The 7,500-nt window shown below is 44.6% G+C and overlaps 1 pseudogene across 1 annotated transcript in view; it reads left to right on the plus strand.

The window, feature by feature from the left end:
- Positions 1-6,697: 6,697 nt before the first annotated feature.
- LOC308172444 (histone-lysine N-methyltransferase PRDM9-like) overlaps positions 6,698-7,500 on the plus strand; it is a 6,237-nt pseudogene continuing 5,434 nt past the window's right edge. The window contains exons 1-2 of the transcript in view: positions 6,698-6,709; positions 6,896-7,030. The product of the transcript in view is annotated as a histone-lysine N-methyltransferase PRDM9-like (transcript). The remainder of the gene's footprint in view (positions 6,710-6,895; positions 7,031-7,500) is intronic.

The raw sequence follows: 7,500 nt of genomic DNA on the forward strand, positions 1-7,500 counted from the left end.
TTTTGGCTAACCCCAAGAGCCTGTCTGTACAAAGTTGAGTGGATCTTTCAAAGAGAGTCGATTTATTGGAATATAGCCTACAAAGGAGACTCGCCACACTGGAAACTCGCTACGCTAATGGTCCTCCGTCCACGCAGGAGTTTCTAAAGGATCAATATTATAATTCACATTTTCCAGAGCTAACGAGACAGCTGACAACTGCAACATTTACTGGACAGATGAATCATCTCCCGGAAAGATTCCACAGGCTACAGAAATCACTGAAAAGTAGCCAACTGAAGTTAGCATTAGCAACAGAAAGGCCTTGCACCAACAGCGGCCTTGCATGACTGCACAACGCCCAGATAAGAGTCAGAGGAGCCAGTCAAAACGCCAGTCAAAAAAGGTAAAAAAGGACATATCCACGGTCTTCCTAATGCAATTGTTTCAGACACAACTAAAAGACTTGGAAAAGACACTGTCTGATCACCCAGATACAAAGCGACTCATATTGCATGTGGGAACAAACGTTTCTTGTAAAAATGAGCATCTCACAAGACTTGAGATGTGATTTTATAGAACTTTTCAGTAAACTTGAACGGCAAGCTTGAGATCGAAACATTAATCTCAGGGTAAGCCAAGGTAACTTCGAATTTAGCCGACTCCTAAGCCTTAACACTTGGCTCTCTGGAGCGTGCAAACTTAAAGGGCTGAAATGTATTGACCACTGGAACATTCTCTGGAGGCAGAGAGAGTTATTCAGAAGAGACGGCCTCCACTTAAACAGATCGGGAGAATATCACCTAACAAGCAATATACTCTTCAACCTCCTAAACTCTGCTCCCCCATCCCTCGCTGCTCTTGAGCCAACTGAACGGCCGACAGCGCAGGGTTCCTCAGACTCTCTCCTCAGCCCCCCTCCCTGCCCTTAACCCCCCATTCCACTCTACCCCTAACTCCCCAAGACACTCCTTCACCAAGTCACTCTCCCCTCTCCCCTCTCTTCTCTCTTCTCACCCATCACACTGCCACTCGGCTTTGCCTTGTGCCACAACCCTGTACCAGGGGTAAATTAGTCCACAACCCCCTTCCTCTCATGGTAAACTGCTTCCATAGAACATGTCTGTAGATGATGAATGGGAGGAATGGTTCATCTACATTGGTGTGATCTGTGGTCACCCCACCGCCTGCTCCCTGTGAGCCTGCCTGTTCTGTCTGTCTGTAGACGGTCTGTTTTGTCTGTCTGTACACGGTCTGTTCTGTCTGTCTGTACACGGTCTGTTCTGTCTGTCTGTACACGGTCTGTTCTGTCTGTCTGTAGACGGTCTGTTCTGTCTGTCTGTACACGGTCTGTTCTGTCTGTCTGTAGACGGTCTGTTCTGTCTGTCTGTACACGGTCTGTTCTGTCTGTCTGTAGACGGTCTGTTCTGCCCAGCGGCAGTCCTCAGTCGACCTTCCTGATATAAAACTGGGACTCTCAATTCTTGCTATCCCTGTTCATATCAGTAACAAAACGGCTAATCCCAGATCAGAACACCCGTTTATACACCCTTCTAATCTAATCTCTATACTATGCCACACACAGCCTACACAGAGACCAACACAAAGCCACTGAGGGTTAGCCCTGTTTAATGCTAGATCGTGTGTCTCAATCTTCCAGATGGGTGCCATCCCTCTCCTCTTCTGCCTATGCCTTGGTGTGGGGTTTCACAAGGAGCCTGCCGCCGCCGCCGGGGCTGAGAGAACAGAGAACCGAACATAGACAACATGTCTGTAGACGATGAATGGGAGGAACGGTTCATCTACACTGGTGTGATCTGTGGTCACCCCAGCGCCGGCTCCCTGTGAGCCTGTCTGTTCTGCCCAGCGGCAGTCCTCAGTCGACCCCGGGGGCGAGTAGGGACTTGCATCCTGACATTTCACTGCTCCTACTGTCTCACTGCCCCTGCCCTGAGGACAGAGACCAGCCACACAACCGCCGTGTATAGGGAGAGAACAACACAGGACAGTTTATCCTCCTACTTATTTATTCATTCCTATGCCTTGCCTCGCAATAGCTGCGTACTTCACCATTGCGTTGTTCTTTAGAAAGACGTTTGTTTGGCCTTTAAGGATGATTTGAAGTTAGAAGTAGCATTCTCCCCCAACGTTTGAACAGTGTTGAACAGTGCTCCTCCTGAGACATCCACTACCCCCCAGCACTGTCTCCTGAGACACCCGCTTTTCCCCTTTACTGTGTCCCCTATGACTTCTACTGCCCCCCTTGTACTGTTTCTCTGTTCTCCAGTGTGTCTATATATATATATATATATATATATATATAAAAAACTGGGGAAATCTTTTTTCCCTTCTATCACTGAGACTGCCAATGGCCCCTGGCCTGATACAACTGTTGGATTGATGATTCACCTGCTTAGTCAAATGTATTGATTGTAAGTCGCTTTGGAATAAGGCGTCTGCTAAATGCCCAAAATTTAAATGTAAATGTTGACATGACATCTCCTCATCAGACAGAGCTCACTGGGGACTCCGCAGAGCAAAGCAGCTTCGGCTGTTTGTTTGTGTTTGTTTTGAAGAGCCACTGCCGCTACAGAAGAGTGTTTTAGTGTTTTCCTGTCCAGTGACCTCATGTCTGCATCAGCCTCTTTAATGGGGAGAAGTCGTTCTCAGTGGAGCCCAACGTGCTAGGCTAGCAACAACAACGTCATCAACGGGCTCCTCTGAGGCGGGCGGTGTGGTGATGGGTTATTGTTCATAACGGCATAATGACACCCTCCCTCATCCACTCAAACAGTGAGCACATTCACTTGACCTCTCTATAAGGGTCCCCTTCATCTGTAGGGCTTGTTAAGCCTCATTATGTAATAACTGCACGTTATGTAATAAAATCCCAAAATGTAATAAAAAGTCACTTTCAATATGTAATAACACCGCATTATGTAATAACCTGCACATTATGTAATAAATCGCCTGAACGCAAAATGTAATAACGTTTGCCTTATTATGTAATAAATGTATTACATATTGTGCAGGTTATTACAAAATGCAGCGGTTGTATGTTTTTGTAACACAATTGAAAAAATGGAAATGTAATAAATATATTTGACCATGAAAAGCATTTTAATTCTCCAACATAAAAAAAAATCCAGAATTGCGTTGAAGAATGTGTTGAAACTAAATAGTATTTCTATCGACCACTTATATGCTGATTTGGTTGCTTTCTTCTCAAGTTATGAAGCCCCCAATGGCAATTTGCTTGTTTAGGAGACATTCTGAAGGAGAGGAGATTCCCCCGCTGGGACCATATGTACTGAAAAAATGCACTCACTGCAATGTGAGTCGCTTTGGATAAAAGCACAAGCTAAAGGGCATATAAACATCCACACTCCCAGGCCTGTCCTCTGATGCTGGTGATGCTAGAGAATGTTCTATTTGCACTGATAACATACCAGTCTCTTTAAATGTACTAGCTAGCATGTACATATATATATGACACCACTTTTGCGTTTAGGGCAGATACAGTAGTTTGACAATGTCCTTGTTTTCCTCACGAGGAACAAAGATCTGGTCATGTTCCAGCATTATGCACAATAACCTTGTACACGACCCAGGACCCAGACCTTGTTTACTTCAGATGAACAAAGCATCACAAGCCTGTGATTAACATAATGTAAAGATGAGAGACCAGGGTTGTGGTGTCTGAATAAAGTATGTACAATATGTTATTAGTTACAGTAGGAAATTGGGATTCTGGCTGCTGAGGAGAACCTCAGTTATTAGAATAGAGAGAGAGAAGGAGAAAGAGAGAGAGAGAAAGAGAGAAAGAGAGAGGCTTCTGCCAAGAGACCTGATGGAGCCTTGTGCCACCTCAGCTCGGGACTGCAGGGGCTAAAAATAGCTCGGCTGTTTGCTGCTTCTAGTTGTTCAGGATCACCCAATGAGAGAAAGCAATATGGGTGGCTCGACACCTGTTCATGATGAAATAAACATCCCCAGCATGCTCTCCTGGTGGGTTTGACCAGCAACACTTCCACACAGTGGTGTAGTCTAGTTTTTTTCTAGAGGGTATACTGTGATTTTCCCCTCCCAGCCTCATATCGTTCATTTCGGAACGCCAGAATCTAAATTACATGTTATAAGGCTGATCTGTGCATGATAGTGCAGTGCTACATCTTGACATATTTCATGTCGCATCTCCCCCCGTTGATGGTATATGACGCTATAGTCAGTCCCAATGGTCCAAAAGTCAAGTGCTTCGTAACACAGACAGGGGGAATTTTATGAATGAAAGTGAAAGTTCTGTCACAAAACGCTGTCACGTATCCTCACACATGTTTAAGTGGGTATACGGAAATCCTTGGCCTTTCCTAGTGGGTATACTGCATAGTCCTGCGTATCACGTTGACTACACCACTGCATACGCTAGCATGACATGAACCATTCTTACTACACATTCAGGTCATGACATGAACCATTCTTACTACACATTCAGGTCATGACATGAACCATTCTTACTACACATTCAGGTCATGACATGAACCATTCTTACTACACATTCAGGTCATGACATGAACCATTCTTACTACACATTCAGGTCATGACATGAACCATTCTTACTACACATTCAGCAAGACTTGCTCCAGTGTGGCTGTGAATGGGCTCGCTCCCTCGCTCGCTCTGCTGCACCCCCCCCACCCCCCCCCCCCCCCACACCCACACACACACACACACACACACACACACACACACACACACACACACACACACACACACACACACTGTTAACTTCGGTGCTAATTTTAGGCCTAGGTGAAATAAAATAAAAATCCCAATTGTTGGGACATTTTTTTAAGAGTGGCCGTATGTCTGGAATCTTTGCCTTGCTTAATTTTTCGCTTGGCAGAGCCACTCAGTTGTCGCCTGTACATTTGGATTTCTTCGTTGATAGTTTGGCGGCACTGCGTCATCGCGCACTTGTCTGTGACTGGGGGGGGGTGGGGTGGGGCACTTACACCGAACTCGCAATTATTTATCTTTTTATACATGATAGCCTAAATATAACCGTTAGTTTTGTACCTGTGTGGATGACTTCCAGTAAATATAGCCTATATTTAAAAAATGTGCGCAAAATATTTTAAAGGTCTCTTCATTGTCCGAATAATTTGGTGCCCCCCCATTGGCTGGTGCCCCAGGGCGTTCACCCGATGCAATATGGATAATCCGGGCTTGATTGTTGAGATACACATCGCTTACGCATTTTCATTTATAAATCACTTACACATTTCATATTATGCCTCAATTATGATTTTGAAAGGCTACTGGTAAGAGAGACACCGTTCTAATCCCTATCTCCAGTGATTTTCGGCTATTTACAAGCTCTCTTTCTTGCCATTTCCACGGCTCTGACCAATAGTAATCCTTTTAATGGACGTGTCCCCTGTATCTAAGGCATCTTGACTTCCTATTGGTCTACCCGCAAGTCTCCACTCATTGGAGGATTTGTTCCTGTGGTAAATTTAAGGAGACACTTGACAGAGCTTCATCATTATTGACATCTGATCGTCTTCGCGGTAGGTTTTCTGTTCAATTCAACTTGTTTTCTATCTAAAAATATAATAGCTACATGTTTGTCTTGTATCCAGCGGCTTTTGATTAGACATATAGTCTGATTCTCTAACAATCTTACCGAATTATTATATATATTTTTTGTTGTTGTCATCCTTAGCTACATTTCTCAAAAACTACGAACTGGCTAGCTAGAGTTGACTAGTAACTTTGACAGTCATGTGGATGTTGAGCTCTGTTTCAATGTTGGGTGAATTGATTTGGAACGGTGAAGTCCAAGAGGTTATTAGTTATTATTACTGGCATTACCGGCGCTCTCAGAGCGAATTTACGAACGCAGCTGTGATATTCTGACGTGTAGCAAGAATATATATATGAATGATGAGCCACACACTGGATATCAACTTGACTCTTTAGTTATTAGACGTGCTCGCATTACAGCATAAGCATTGACTACCTCTAGACTCCGCGGGACCGAGTCTTGACTGTGTATCTAGTCTACCACCAGGTGGCAGTAGGTGGTCTAAACATTACAGCAGCCATTGACTCTTTGCGTTCTGCTTTCGGCGCCAAAGAGAAGTAGTCACGTGACCCGGGTGGACGCCTCAGAACGTTGAGAAGTTTACCTCAGAAAGCCTCGAGACAGCGGAGACACACGACAGAGACGCAAGGAGAAAAGGTTAATATACATTATTATGTCTTAAACCGGCTAATATGCTATAGTTATTATACATTAGTATGTATTAAACAGGCTAATATGCTATAGTTGTTATACATTATTATGTATTAAACAGGCTAATATGCTATAGTTGTTATACATTATTATGTATTAAACAGGCTAATATGCTTGTCGACGGTTGACAGCACACAGCTAACTACTAGCTAATGTATCTACTACATACCAATGGTAAACTGCTGGTAAAAACACAAATAACGCCTAATATTAATTACAACTAGTAGTTTAGCCAGGTCCTAGCATGAATTATTTTTTCTCATGACGACTGATGTATAGATGATTTCACTTAGACAAATGTAGGCTACTTGTTGTAAGTTGTGGATAAAGGCGTCTGCTACATGTCTAAAATGTGATGTCATGTACTTTTCTAACACAGAACAGTGGAAGAGCAACAGAGCGACGGAGCCTATAGGTAACATGAGTTCAGAGGTGAGTGGTCGCTAGCTACAAGGCAGGTCAGCCAGCTACAGGGTTAGAGAGCTACAGGTAGGCAGGCCAGCCAGCCAGGTTATGTCAGCTAGAATGTTAGTTTACGCTGCACTAGTAGTAGTTATGCATGAGAAGTGTTGAGGACACACACCTATGCTGGAGGCTGACACACCTTCTCCCCGCTAGCAGGACGTGCGGAGACATTTCTCTGAGGTGGAGTGGGCCCGCCTGGCAGAAGGGGAGAAGGTCCGCTACATGAGCATGAAGCGGAACCACCTGGCCCTGCGGGCTCTAGGTGACTGCTGCTGGGGAGACAGGGCTGTGTGGATGGCATGGAGATATATATATATATATATATATATATATATATATATTATACAGGGCTGTGTGGATGGCATGAAGATATATATATCATTAATTTATTTATTATTATTTATTATACAAATGTTTTTATTATCAAGTACATTAATAGTGTAATCTAGTTCTCAGTCTCCTCATAGCCACAGTGCAAGCCAAACTGGTGCACTCTGTCATATAATATTTTGTGTGTGTGTGTGTGTGTGTGTGTGTGTCGCAGGGGTGCCCTCCACCGTACCTGCACTTATGCAGCGGCGCAGGGGCCATATGCCCCCCCCTCCTGCACCCAGAGACTCTGAGGAGGAGGAGGAGGAGGAGGAGGAGGAGTGGACGCCGGCCCTGGAGAGACGCCCCCCAGGTAGAGCTGGAGGAGAGGAGGAGGAGGAGGAGGAGAGGAGGAGGAGGAGGAGGAGAGGAGGGTGTCAGAAGCAGTC

Source organism: Nansenia antarctica (genome assembly GCF_963989245.1).
Source record: "Nansenia antarctica genome assembly, chromosome: 17".
Lineage (NCBI taxonomy): Eukaryota > Metazoa > Chordata > Actinopteri > Argentiniformes > Microstomatidae > Nansenia > Nansenia antarctica.